This window comes from Centropristis striata, chromosome 24, assembly GCF_030273125.1.
Source record: "Centropristis striata isolate RG_2023a ecotype Rhode Island chromosome 24, C.striata_1.0, whole genome shotgun sequence".
NCBI lineage: Eukaryota > Metazoa > Chordata > Actinopteri > Perciformes > Serranidae > Centropristis > Centropristis striata.
The window spans coordinates 1,277,197-1,292,801 of NC_081540.1; positions in this window are offsets into that span (position 1 = coordinate 1,277,197).

The window sequence follows — 15,605 nt, forward strand, 5'->3', positions numbered from 1 at the left end:
ATACTAAATCACTATTTTAGGATACTAAATCATTATTTTAGGATACTAAATCACTATTTTAGGATACTAAATCACTATTTTAGGATACTAAATCATTATTTTAGGATACTAAATCACTATTTTAGGATACTAAATCATTATTTTAGGATACTAAATCACTATTTTAGGATACTAAATCATTATTTTAGGATACTAAATCATTATTTTAGGATACTAAATCACTATTTTAGGATACTAAATCATTATTTTAGGATACTAAATCATTATTTTAGGATACTAAATCACTATTTTAGCATACTAAATCATCAAGTCTGTATTTTGGGCTATAAATCATTATTTTTCAGATTATTTTTTATATAAAACCATAATTTTGGCATACTTAATCATTATTTTGGCATACTAAATCATTATTTTGTGGTAATTAGTCTGTATTTTGGGCTATAAATCATTATTTTTTCAGATTTAAGTCAAATTTTTTAATATAAAATCATAATTTTGGGATACTAAATAATCATTTTATCATACTAAGTCATTATTTTAGGATACTAAATCATTATTTTGGCATACTAAAGCATTATTTTAAGATACTAATTTTAAGATACTGATACTTTTAGACACAAAAGACGACAAAATGCAGCCGAGAATGACGTTTTTGCACGTCCACGCACCTCAAAATACCTCAAAAATCATAACAAAATAGGTTAATATAAAGATATTGCAGAGAGATAGACATTTCATGATTAAATAAATGGATTAATATAATATATATGATAAATAATAACCAATGCATGAACCAATTTATTCAAAAAACCTTCCAAATTCTTGACATGAAAAACGATTTTTAAAACGTGCATAATTGTTTGATCTCACATTGACACATGCTCAGTGATACATCTTTGTGTTAATAACATTAATATTAATAATAATATGCACTTGTTTGCAGAGAAAGGTGCAGCAGCAGCTCCTCGTGCATATGGAGAGAAAAGAAAGTGATGTAAGAGTGTGAAATCTATTAGTTTGTTTTGCAGGATTTGTGCAGCTTGTCGGGGTCGAGAGGTCGCCGCGGAGAGAAAAAGAGTTAAATTAAGAAAACAAGCAGCTTCTTTCACAGACACCAGAGTTCACATTTAAATGCATCTGATGCACAAAAAGCTGAAGATTGAAAACAAAGAGGAGGATTATAAACCAAGGCTGACGGAGAGACGAGTTAGTGAACGTTTGTGTCAAAAAACAGCACAAAAAAATCACAAATTCTGCTTTTTTATTTGGTGTTTGACATGAAGCAGCTGCTGCAGGAGAACAGAGGAATAAATCACCAGAACGGGCTGTTTGCTCTTATTTTGGGATCATAAGTCTATTTTTTTAATATTGAATTGTTGTTTTAAGATACTTTAATCTATATTTTAGGATTCTAAATCATTATTTTGAGGTAATAAGTCTGTATTTTGGGCTATAAATGATTATTTTTCAGATTCTCAGTCTATTTTTTGATATAAAACCGTTATTTCTGGCAGACTAAATCATTATTTTTGCTTACAAAATCATTATTTTTTTACATTCTAAGTCTATTTTTGATATAAAACCATAATTTTGGCATACTTAACCATAATTTTAAGATACTAAATCATTATTTTGTGGTAATAAGTCTGTCTGCTGGGCTATAAATAATTATTTTTCAGATTCTTATTCCATTATTTATATAAAATCATAATTTTGGCATACTAAACCATTGTTTTAAGATACTTAATCATTATTTTGTCATATTAAATCATTATTTTGGGATACTAAGTCACTATTTAAAGATACTAAATCATTATTTTGCGTTAATAAGTCTGTATTTTGAGCTATAAACCATTTTTTTTCAGATTATAGGTCTATTTTTTATATGAAACCATTTTTTTATGATACTTAATCATTATTTTAAGATACTAAATCATGATTTTGCATTAAGTCTGTATTCTGGGCTATAAATTATTATTTTTCAGATTGTAATTCTATTTTTTTTAAATAAAATCATTATTTTGACAGACTAAACCAATATTTTACTATACTTTATCGTTATTTTGTCACACTAAATCCTTATTTTAGGATACTAAATCACTATTTTATGGTACTTAATCAATATTTTGGCATAGTGAATCATTTAATAAGCGTTAATCAGCGTTAATAAGTCTGTATTTTGGGCTATTTTTTTTTTATCTAAAACCATAATTTTGGCATACTAAATTATTATTTTGGCATGCTAAGTTGTTATTTCAGGATTATAAGTCTTTTTTTGGGCAATAACTCAATATCTAGGGACATTTAATCATTATTTTGGGCTGTAAGTTGTGAATTTGGGATGCTAAGGCTACTTTTTGGGATGCAAAATAATTATTTTGGGGGCTACAAGTCAATATTTAGGGCTGTAAATTCTTATTTTTTTGATACTTGGTCAGTATTTTTATTGGCATGAAGCAGCTGCTGCAGAAGTTTGAGTGAAGAAGATAAAAGTTAAAATAAGTCGTAGAGGAAAACAGCTAAATTACAATTCCACACTTTTTGCACGCTGCAGAAACAGAAGCATAATAATAATAATAATTAAGAAGGAAAAGAAAAGAAAAAAAGTCATTATTTTGGGCTATAAATCATTATTTTTCAGATTCTAAGTCTATTTTTTGATCTAAAACCATAATTTTTGGCAAACTAAATCATTATTTTGGCATGCTAAGTTGTTATTTTAGGATTCTAAGTCTTTTTTTTAATACTAAATAATTTTTTGGGACATTTAATCATTATTTTGGGCTGTAAGTTGTGAATTTGGGATGCTAAGGCTACTTTTTGGGATGCAAAATAATTATTTAAGGCTGTAAATTGTTATTTATTGGCATGAAGCAGCTGCTGCAGAAGTTTGAGTGAAGAAGATAAAAGTTAAAATAAGTCACAGCTAAATTACAATTCAACACTTTTTGCACGCTGCAGAAACAGAAAAAATAATAATAGTAATAATAATCTGCCTTGGCCCACATATCACACACACACACACACACACACACACACACATCACACACACACTGGCTGGGATCAATAAGACAATAGCGGCCCACACAAACAGCGGTAATCCACATTTATCATTTATTTATTCCTTCATCTCTCCATTCATCTCTATTTAGCCGTGCATGAGGTTTTTGATGCCCACGAGCTGCTGGAAGTGGAGCGTTGTGTGATTATGGAGGCCCCGGGCCAGTCTGCATGTGTGTGTGTGTGTGTGTGTGTGTGTGTGTGTGTGTGCGTCTCAGACTGCTAATATATGTGTGTTTACATGGCACCTCCATGCTTGGGCAGCAGGGATCGATAGATGAATCACCGTTAGCGTTAGCTGGAGCTCTAATGCTATTCTTTCATGCACCTTGGGAGCGGATCCATCATCCCCCTCCTCCCCAAACTGGTGCCGAAAAACACCAGCAACCGCTGCAGGGGCTGCTGGGAAAAGTGATGCAGGCAGAGCACAGTTGACCTCCGACCCCGGCCATGTTTGCGCTCGCTCCGCTCCTCTTTGGCGGAGCGGCAAATCACAGAGTTCCTGGCTCATTGGCGTTGTCAGGCGCTTACAGTCTGTTTATCTGCATTGTGCTGCTGGTTAACTGGTTCAAATGTTATGGAAATGATATTTACCTCTTCTTTGATCCTGGAAACTCCAAACAGACGTGCAGGCAGAAAGGCCTGCTGCTTTTTATTCTGCCTCCCTGGTTGGAGGGACTTAAACAGGAGCTATAAATATCAAGCTACGGGGAGGAAATACACCAACAAATACAGCCAGGAGTCATGTTTCTGCACAAAAATTTAGACTAAATCATAATTTTGGCACACTAAATCAGTCTAAATCATAATTTTGGCATACTTAATCATAATTTTGGCATGCTAAATCAGACTAAATCATAATTTTGGCATGCTAAATCATTATTTTGGCATGCTAAATAATACTAAATCATAATTTTGGCATACTAAATCATTATTTTGGCACACTAAATCATTATTTTGGCATGCTAAATCATACTAAATCATAATTTTGGCATGCTAAATCAGACTAAATCATAATTTTGGCATGCTAAATCATGCTTAATCATAATTTTGGCATGCTAAATCATACTAAATCATAATTGTGGCACACTAAATCATTATTTTGGCATGCTAAATCATACTAAATCATAATTTTGGCATGCTAAATAATACTAAATCATAATTTTGGCATACTAAATCATTATTTTGGCACACTAAATCATTATTTTGGCATGCTAAATCAGACTAAATCATAATTGTGGCACACTAAATCATAATTTTGGCATACTAAATCATTACTTTAGGGTACTAAATCATTGTTTCTGCATACTAAATCATAATTTTGGGCCACTAAATCATTATTTTTGCATACTCCAGAGAGTTCAAATCAATCAGGACTGAAGGCTGCAGCCCAGCCTTTTAAATCACCGTCTCTGTTAGAAAAAAAGGAACAGTCAGTATTTTTATTGGCATGAAGCAGCTGCTGCAGAAGTTTGAGTGAAGAAGATAAAAGTTAAAATAAGTCGTAGAGGATAACAGCTAAATTATAATTCAACACTTTTTGCACGCTGCAGAAACAGAAAAAGCATAATAATAATAATAATAATAATAATAATAATTAAGAAGGAAAAGAAAAGAAAAAAGTCATTATTTTGGGGTACTAAGTCATAATTTGTGGATACTAAATCATTATTTTGCGGTAATAAGTCTGTATTTTGGGCTATAAATCATTATTTTTCAGATTCTAAGTCTATTTTTTGATCTAAAACCATAATTTTGGCATACTAAATCATTATTTTTGGCATGCTAAGTTGTTATTTTAGGATTCTAAGTCTTTTTTTGGGCAATAACTCAATATTTAGGGACATTTAATCATTATTTTGGGCTGTAAGTTGTGAATTTGGGATGCTAAGGCTACTTTTTGGGATGCAAAATAATTATTTAAGGCTGTAAATTGTTATTTTTTTCTGTATTTTGGGCTATAAATCATTATTTTTCAGATTCTAAGTCTATTTTTTGATCTAAAACCAGTCATCTCCGTATGTTGGAGGAACCTAAAGAAAGAGGAGCTATAAATACGAGCAAACGGGGAGAAAATAGACGTCCAGAGAGTTAAAATCAATCAGGACTGAAGGCTGCAGCCCAGCCTGTTAAATCACCGTCTCGCTTAGAAAAAAAAGGACGAGCTGGAACATCTCTGACACAAACAAACACAAAGTCAAGCCGCTTTGATTCATGATGAGAGGAATCAGCAGCTGGAGGAAGAAGAGAAGAAGAGACGGCCCTATCTATCGCTCCATCATTTCTCTTCATTCATGCCTTTATCCGTGGATGGAGAAGTGAAACTGGGCCTGGTGATGAATGGCCCACGTCTCCACTCGTTGCTCCTGACACCATCACACCCTGAACCCACCATGCAAAGCTCCCACCCTCCCCAGCAGCACTTTAATGCACCACGGTGTGTGTTTCTGAGCCTCTAATCACTCTAATGATCACACCAGTCGCCTGCGAGCGCTCACAACTCCTGTAATGAGGCGCTGCATCACAATGCAGTGCTGGTTTATCACCAGCAGGGGGCGCACTGAGTCCTGCTACACAGAGCTTTTTACTCCTGGGGGGTCTCAGGCTTTATTCTAAGGTCCTGAGCTCCAAACAACAGCACATTTAGTCTGCTTTTTGCAGGATTATTAAAATATATTACAATTAAAGTAGTTAGTGGCTCCTCCTGCTGCTAATAAACGACAAAAAGAAGCAAATAAAAGGGTCTAAATGTTGGAAAATATCATCTAAGAAGCCTGAGTAGTGAGATGTCTGCTTTTAAATACAGCAAAAGTCTATTTTTTTATACTAAATCATTATTTTAAGACACTAAATCATCATTTTGGTATACTAAATCATTATTTTGCAGTAATATGGCTTTATTTTAAGGTCCTGAGCTCCAAACAACAGCACATTTAATGTGCAAACAGCCTGCAAAAAAATATATTACCATTAAAGTAGTTAGTGGCTCCTCCTGCTGCTAATAAATGACAAAAAGAAGCAAAGAAAAGGGTTTAAATGTCTCTAAAGAAACTAACCAGCAATATAACTGCTTCTATTACAGCAAAAGTCTATTTTTTTAATACTAAATCATTATTTTAAGGTACTAAATGATAATTTTGGCATGCTAAATCATTATTTTGCAGTAATATGTCTGTGTTTTGGGCTATAAATCATTATTTTGTGGTAATAAGTCTGTAGAGCTTTTTACTCCTGGGGGGTCCGAGGCTTTATTCTAAGGTCCTGAGCTCCAAACAACAGCACATTTAATGTGCAAACAGTCTGCTTTTTGCAGGATTATTAAAATATATTACCATTAAAGTAGTTAGTGGCTCCTCCTGCTGCTAATAAATGACAAAAAGAAGCAAAGAAAAGGGTCTAAATGTCTCTAAAGAAACTAACCAGCAATATAACTGCTTCTATTACAGCAAAAGTCTATTTTTTTTTAATACTAAATCATTATTTTAATATACTAAATCATAATTTTGGTATACTAAATCATTATTTCAAGGTACTAAATGAAGATTTTGGCATACTAAATCATTATTTTGCAGTAATATGTCTGTGTTTTGGGCTATAAATCATTATTTTGTGGTAATAAGTCTGTATTTTGCTGCTATATACATATACAGAGCTCAGAGACGGAGCTTTTTACTCCTGGGGGGTCTGAGGCTTTATTTTAAGGTCCTGAGCTCCAAACAACAGCACATTTAGTCTGCTTTTTGCAGGATTATTAAAATATATTACAATTAAAGTAGTTAGTGGCTCCTCCTGCTGCTAATAAATGACCAGAAGAAGAAAGAAAAGGGTCTAAATGTTGGAAAATATCATGAAGTTCTCTAAAGAGACTCACCAGCGAGATGTCTGCTTATAATACAGCAAAAAACATTTTATTATTATTGCATTTATGAGTTTATTTGTGCAGAGAAACACTGACAGACTCATCAGATGTGTCACATATCTGCACGTTTATTTATTTATTCCAGTTCAGCTGATCTTTAGAGTTTAAATAGTTCAGATTAGAGCAGATAATAAACAAAAACAAGGAGAATAATCAGTGATAGAATGTAAACTAAATGCACACAATCTGACCATTTGGTGCCTTTAATTGAGTGTTATCAATCACACAATACATGTTGTAGTTTTACTAATAAAAACAACAACCTTTATTGCAATTTGTTGGACAAAATAACAGTATAAAACACTTTCTTGCAGCTCTGCATCAGAAACAAATGTTCATTTCTTCATTAATTTAACATTATAATGTAAAGATGCAGCAGGAACAAACTAATCCTGTATTTAAACAGTAAAAAAACATGTGTGAACTGTATTTGTGCAGGAATGAAACGGCATAGAGAGTGATTTCTTTATAGTCTTTAGTTGCATCGTAAGAATAAAGAGTTCAGGCTGTATTTGCACAATAAAAACAAGGAAAAAGTGTCTGAAATTACACAGTAAAAAACTGTATTTGTGCAGTAATAAGAACGTTTACAGATTGATTTCTTCTCATTTTAGACTTAGTGTTCAGGCTGTAATTAGACAGTAAAACATCACAACTGCAGCCTAAAAACCTTCATCTAACTCAGTTATTACTTGTTCTAATGTCACAATAAAAGCCACTTATTGCTTGTTCTTATTGTGCAAAAACACGTTGTTTTACTGTTTAATCGCAGCTCATAAAACTCGTTCTAATGCTGTAATTTCAGTCACTTTAACTATGTGTTTACTGTGCAAATCCAGCCCACATATGTGTTTTTTACTGTCTAATTACAGCCGAAACTCTTTGTTCTTATTGTGTCTCGAAAGACTAAAATGAGGAGAAGAAATCCATCTATTACTGTCTAATTATAGCTCATAAATCTTGTTCTTGTTGTTGTAATTACGGCCACTTTTACCTTGTTCTTACTGTCTTACAAGTCTTTAATTGCACAGTAAGAACAAGGAGTTTAGGCTGCAATTACACAGTAAAACAACATGTGTTTGCACAGTAAGAACAAGGAATTAGTGGCTGTAATAATGAAATTATAATAGGATTAATGAGCTGTAATTAGACAGAAAGGACAACAAGTTTAGGCTGTAATTGCACAGTAAAAACAACTCATGTTGCACAATAAGAACAAGGAATATGTGGCTATTATAATGAAATTAGATCATGTTTTATGTGTAAAAAAACTGGTATTGTGCAGTACTAAAGTATTGTTTATTCTCCTCTTTTAAGTTTTTAGTAACACAGTAAGAACAAGATGTTTCAGCTGTAATTATACAGTAAAACAACATGTGTGGGCTGAATTTGCACAGTAAGAACAACGTAAAAGTGGCTTTAATTACAACATTAGAACAATATTTATGAGCTGTAATTATAGAGAAAGGACAAGCTGTTTTGGCTGTAACTGCACAGTTAAAACAACACACGTTTGCACAAAAAGAACAAGGAATATGTGGCTGTAATTATGAAATTATAACAAGTTTTATGAGCTGTAATTACTGAGTGAGATCAAGGTGTTTAGTCTTTAGTTACGCAGTAAGAACAAATAGTTTAGGCTGTAATTATACAGTAAAACAACATGCATGTGGGCTGTATTTGCACAGTAAGAACAAGTTAAAAGTGGCTGAAATTACAACATTAGAACAAGTTTTATGAGCTGTAAATACACAGAAAGAACAAGGAGTTTAGGCTCTAATTGTACAGTAAAAAGGTATTGTCTCTTCTCCTCTTTTAGTCTTTAGTTACACAGTAAGAACAAAGAGTTTCAGCTGTAGTTATACGGTAGAAACCACATATGTGGGCTGTATTTGCACAGTAAGAACAAAGTAAACGTGGCTGAAATTGCAAGATTAGAACAAGTTTTATGAGCTGAAATTATACAGTAAGAACAAGGAGTTTAGGCTCTAATTGCACAGTAAAAAGGTATTGTCTCTTCTCCTCTTTTAGTCTTTAGTTACACAGAAAGAATAAAAGAGTTTCAGCTCTAATTATACAGTAAAACAACATGAATCTGAACTGTATTTATGCAGTAATAAAAAAGTATTCATCTCTTCTTTTTAGTCTTTAGTAACACAGAAAGAACAAAGAGTTTCGGCTGTAATTATACAGTAAAACAACATGTTTTGCACAGTAAGAACAAGGTTAAAGTGGCTGTAATTATGAAATTATAACAAGTTTTATAAGCTGTAAATACACAGAAAGAACAAGGGATTTAGGCTCTAATTGCACAGTAAAAAGGTATTATCTCTTCTCCTCTTTTAGTCTTTGGTTACACAGTAAGAACAAAGAGTTTCAGCTCTAATTATACAGTAAAACAACACGTGGGGCTAAATTAACACAGTCAGAACAAGGCAGATAAATGTAAAAGTGTGTGAAAGTTGTGGTATTAAGATAAATCCTCCTGTTCGTCACGGCGGCGTTGTGATTTTTATTTTCCCGTGGTCTCTGCCTCTTGATGGAGCCGCAGCACTCAGTAAAAATACTAGAGCTGCTGCTGCTGCTTCTGCTTTTTTTTTTTATCTGTCTCCTCTTTTTTTTTTTTTTTTTTGTCTCTGTCATCATTAATAATTCATCTCTTTTCTTGGATGCTAAAACAACAACAAACAGAACAACAGCTCAGATAATGTATTCAGTCAAAAGCTCATTGTGTCGGGGAGGAGGAGGAGGAGGAGGAGGAGGAAGAGGAGGAGGAGGAGGAGGAGAGGGGACAGACAGAGGAAATGTGCACTGGAGTGAGACAAGAGAGCACCCCGACAGGGAGAGGCTCAATGTCACTCGGCAGCGTGGCGGGAAGGAAGAAAAACAAACGCCAGAGGGGGAGAAAAGAGAGGAAGACACAGTTTGTAAGTCATAAAAGCCCAATTAGAGGCATTAGGGTCCTCAAATGGAGGATTACAATGAATAATTTGTGGCTGCAATTTCTCTGACTGATTGTGCCGTTAATGTGGGTGACAAAGAGGAGATATTTTTGGGAGGAAAAGCTTTCAATGCAGCAGCAAAAAAAAAAAAAAAAACAAGGCAGTAATTCAAGGTTACATGAATATGTGTCCAGTGACTTTAAATCTCTCCACTCCCCCGTCACCTTTCCCAGGGAGCCGCTCCACCCCGGATGTCTCCGGAGTGAACCGGCGCCCCGGCTTTCACATTATGCCACGACGGATCCTGACTCATTCAATTTAAAGGCATCAAGGAAGCACAATACCAGGCAAATTAGCTGCCATTATTTAGACACTTTCATGGCCCCAATTTGAGGTTATATGACAATTAGTTCCATTTGTCTCGGCTGTCCAGAAACATACGTGAGCCTCTTTCAGAGTTACGCCTTCAATTAACTCTTATTATGCTGCACGTCACACACACGATGACAATGACTTAGTTATTGTGCTTAGGAAAGTTTCAAAAGACTTGGCTTGGACAGTTTGCAGCGAACTTAAACTCACTGAGCAGTTAGAATAAGAATCCAAATGTTTTTAACCCTAAACATTTTTCTTGGCGCCTACATTACCCATAATGCACCTGATCTGTGTCACATTGTTTATGTGTGAGGTGTAAAATCACAAAAAAGGCATAAAAATGACCAAAAAAGGATGCTAAATGTTCAAAATAAGACTTAAAACGACCAAAAAAGACATATAATTACCAAAAGAATTGTTAATTACCCCAAAAAGGATGTAAAATGACCAAAAAAGCAATTGAATGACCAAAAAAAGTTGTTAAATGACCAAAATTAGACTTAAAATGACAAAAAAAAGACGTTAAAAGCCCCCAAAAAGATGTTAAATGACGAAAAAAGTCATAAAATGCCCCAAAAAAGACGTAAAATGACAAAAAAAAGTAGTTAAATGACCAAAAAAAGTCATTAAATGACCAAAATAAGACTGAAAATGACTGAAAATGACCAAAAAGGACGTGAAATTCCCCCAAAGAGACGTTAAATGGCCAAAAAAAGTTGTTAAATGACCAAAAAAAGTTGTGAAATGCTCCAAAAAGGATGTAAAATGACCAAAAAAGTCGTTGAATGACCAAAAAAAGTAATTAAATTACCAAAATAAGACTTAAAATGACCAAAAAAAGATGTTAAATGACAAAAAAAGACTTAAAATGACCAGAAAAAGTCATGAAATGCCCCAAAAAAGGATGTAAAATTACCCAAAAAGTCGTTACATGACCAAAATTAGACTTAAAATGACCCAAAAAAGACGTTAAAAGCCCCCAAAAAGATGTTAAATGACGAAAAAGTCGTAAAATGCCCCAAAAAATACGTAAAATGACCAAGAACAGTTGTTAAATTACCAAAAAAAGTTGTTAAATGACCAAAAAATGTCATTAAATGACCAAAATAAGACTTAAAATGACCAAAATAAGACTTAAAACGATGAAAAAACTCGTACAAATTACCAAAAAAGATGCCTTTACATGCCTTCCTGTGTGCTGAGAGTTTACCAGCACCAACCTGAACCTGGCTTCCTACCTCCTCTCCTTTACATGCCAAAATAGACATTAAGTGACCAAAATAAGATTTAAAATGACCAAAATAAGACTTAAAACAACAAAAAAAACATAAAATGCCCCAAAAGAAGACGTTAAATTACCCCAAAAAAGTCGTTAAATGGCCAAAATAAGACTCAAAATGACCAAAAAAGACGTAAAATGCCCAAAAAAAGACGTTAAATGACCAAAAAAAGTTGTTGAATTACCAAATAAGACGTAAAATGACAAAAAAGTTGTAAAATGCCCAACAAAAGATGTGAAATGACCAACAAAAAGTTGTTAAATTACCAAAATAAGACTTAAAATGACCAAAATAAGACTTAAAACGATGAAAAAACACGTAAAAATACCAAAAAACATGTACAAATTACCAAAAAAGATGCCTTGACATGCCTTCCTGTGTGCTGAGAGTTTACCAGTACCAACCTGAACCTCGCTTCCTGTCTCCTCTCCTTTACATGCTTTCCTGTGTGCTGAGAGTTTACCAGCACCAACCTGAACCTCGCTTCTTATCTCCTCTCCTTTACATGCCTTCCTGTGTAATGAGAGTTTACCAGTACCAACCTGAACCTAACTTCCTACCTCCTCTCCTTTACATGCCTTCCTGTGTGCTGATAGTTTGGGGTTTGGAGGGTTCAGAGCTGCAGAAGGACGCCTGCTGCTCTCACGTCTCATTGTGAGTGTGAGTTTTGTGGAGGAGAAAGCGTCGGGGCGGTCTATTAACAGGTGTTGGCTGCTCCTGCTCTTTATGAAGCCTGCAGCTAGCTTTAACCTGCGTGGCTTCACTCTCAGGGTAAACAAACATGAACCCTGCACGCTGCAGGAATCTTCTCCTCACAAAGACTTAGTGCACACGTTTTATCTGTCTGGGCAGCTTTTAGAAAGCTGGCAGCCTTAAAATCAGCTCTGGAATGAAGGAAAACCTTGTAATTATACAGATGTTTTAGGAGCAGGAAACATTAGTGGCCCCACATGTCTGCCAGGAGTCATTTGGCACAAGAAAAATAAATACATACCTTATATGTTTACGTTTGAGACTTTCCTCCAAATTATTGGATGAAAAGACACAAAATGACCAAAAAAGGCGCAAAATTAACGAAAAACAGATACAATTACTTTAAAAAGTTGCAAAATGGCCAAAAATGGATGTAAAAAGGCTAAAAAGAAGACTTAAAATGACCAAAAAAGGATTTGAAAAGACAAAAAATACATAAAATTACCAAAAAAAGACGTAAAATTACCAAAAAAGACCTAAAAGACATAAAAAAGATGTAAATTACTAAAAAAAGACTACAAAAGGACTAGAAAAAGATTAAAATCGATGTTAAATGACCAAAAAAAGTTGTAAAATGACCAAATAAGATGTAAAATTACTTTAAAAAGACACAAAATGACCAAAAAAGGATGTAAAATACTAAAAGAAAGACTAAAAAAGACATTAAATGAGCAAAAAAGTTGTAAAATGACCAAAATAAGACCTTAAATGACCAAAAAAATTACAAAAAAAGGATGTAAAAAGAAAAAAAAGACTTGAAATGACCAAAAATGTCATAAAATGACAAAAAACAGACGTAAAAAGACATTAAATGACCAAAAAAGACATTAAATTAACCAAATACGACCAAAAACCTCATTACCAATTACCAAAAAAGGATGTAAAATGACCAAAATAAGACCTTAAATGACCCAAAAAGTTGTAAAATTACCAGAAAAGGATGTAAAAAGACTTCAAATGACCAAAAAAAACGACGTAAAACGACCAAAAACCTCATTATAAAGCCTGCAGGTAGCTTTAACCTCAGACATTTTATCTGTGCAGCTTTTAGAAACCTGGCAGCTTTTTTATTCCTATAAAATCGTGTCTGAAATGGAGGAAACCTTGTATTTAAACAGACATTTTATATAAAAAGAAGCAGAAGAAGAAGCAGTAAACAGACGTCTGCCAGGTATAATCTGGCACCAGTTAAAATCACGATTCAATAAGCTTTTTTTCTCTCTTCTAGCCTGTAAAAAGTAGAATAAGGTGGCGTTATTTAAAGTTGAGGAGAGTAAAAGTGTTGCTGCCGTGAGCCGCTGAAGGAAAATCTTTATCATGTGCTCTTCATTTGTCAGTGTCAGTGAAAAGAGATGTTTTCAGCCAATTGAGTGATATATGTTAGACGCATTGTTTAATGACCAAAAAAGTATGTAAAATACTAAAAGAAAGACTAAAAAAGACATGAAATGGGCAAAAAAGTATGTAAAATACAAAAAAAGACTAAAAAAAGATGTTAAATGAGCAAAAAAGTTGTAAATGACCAAAAAAGGTGTAAAATTACAAAAAATACACAAAATTTACAAAAAAGAAGAAGAAATACAATAAAAAGACTTAAAAACAGACAAAAAACAGACGTAAAAAGACATTAAATGAAACAACCAAAAACCTCATTATGAAGCCTGCAGGTATAAGAAAGACTACAAAAGACATTAAATTAGCAAAAAAGTTGTAAAATGACCAAAATAAGACCTTAAATGACCAAAAAAATTACAAAAAAAGGATGTAAAAAGAAAAAAAAAGACTTAAAATGACCAAAAATGTCATCAAATGACAAAAAACTGATGTAAAAAGATGTAAAATTACCAAAATCAGACTTTAAATGGCCAAAAAAAGACATTAAATTACCAAAAAAGACATAAAATGGACCAAAAAGACCCAAAAATGAAATAAAAAAGATGTAAATGACTAAAAAAGACTAAACAAGGACTAAAAAAAGACCAAAAACGATGATCAATGATCAAATAAGATGTAAAATTACTTTAAAAAGACACAAAATGACCAAAAAAGGATGTAAAATACTAAAAGAAAGACTAAAAAAGACATTAAATGAGCAAAAAAGTATATAAAATACAAAAAAACACTAAAAAAAGATATTAAATGAGCAAAAAAGTTGTAAAATTACAATAAAAAGACATAAAATGACCAAAAATGTCATAAAATGACCAAAAAACAGATGTAAAAAGATATTTAATTAACCAAAAACGACCAAAAACCTCATTATAAAGCCTGCAGGTAGCTTTAACCTCAGACATTTTATCTGAACAGCTTTTAGAAACCTGGCAGCTTTTTTATTCCTATAAAATCGTGTCTGAAATGGAGGGAAACCTTGTATTTAAACAGACATTTTATATAAAAAGAAGCAGAAGAAGAAGAAGAAGAAGCAGTAAACAGACGTCTGCCAGGTATAATCTGGCACCCGTTAAAATCACTATTCAATAAGCTTTTTTTCTCTCTTCTAGCCTGTAAAAAGTAGAATAAGGTGGCGTTATTTAAAGTTGAGGAGAGTAAAAGTGTTGCTGCCGTCAGCCGCTGAAGGAAAATCTTTATCATGTGCTCTTCATTTGTCAGTGTCAGTGAAAAGAGATGTTTTCAGCCAATTGAGTGATATATGTTAGACGCATTGATTCCTCCGTCTGTAAAAAGAAAAAAGAAAAAAAGTCGTAAAATGCCCCCGAAAGGACGTAAAATGACCAAAAAAAGTTGTTGAATGACCAAAAAAAAGGCGTTAAATGACCAAAATAAGACTTAAATTGACCAAAAAAGACGTGAAATGCCCAAAAAAGACGCTAAGTGACCAAAAAAAGTTGTGAAATGCCCCAAAAAGGATGTAAAATGCCCCAAAAAAGTTGTTAAATGACCAAAAAAAGTCGTTAAATGACCAAAATAAGACTTAAAATGACCAAAAAAATACACAAAATTTACAAAAAGGATGTAAAAATACAATAAAAAGACTTAAAATGTCCAAAAATGTAATAAAATGACAAAAAAAACTGACGTAGAAAGACATTAAATGACCAAAAAAAGTCGTAAAATGACCAAATAAGATGTAAAATTACTTTAAAAAGACACAAAATGACCAAAAAAGGATGTAAAATACTAAAAGAAAGACTAAAAAAGACATTAAATGAGCAAAAAAGTTGTGAAATGACCAAAAAAGGTGTAAAATTACAAAAACAAAATGACCAAAAACAGACGTAAGAAGGCGTAAAATGACCATAAAATGACTTTAAATGA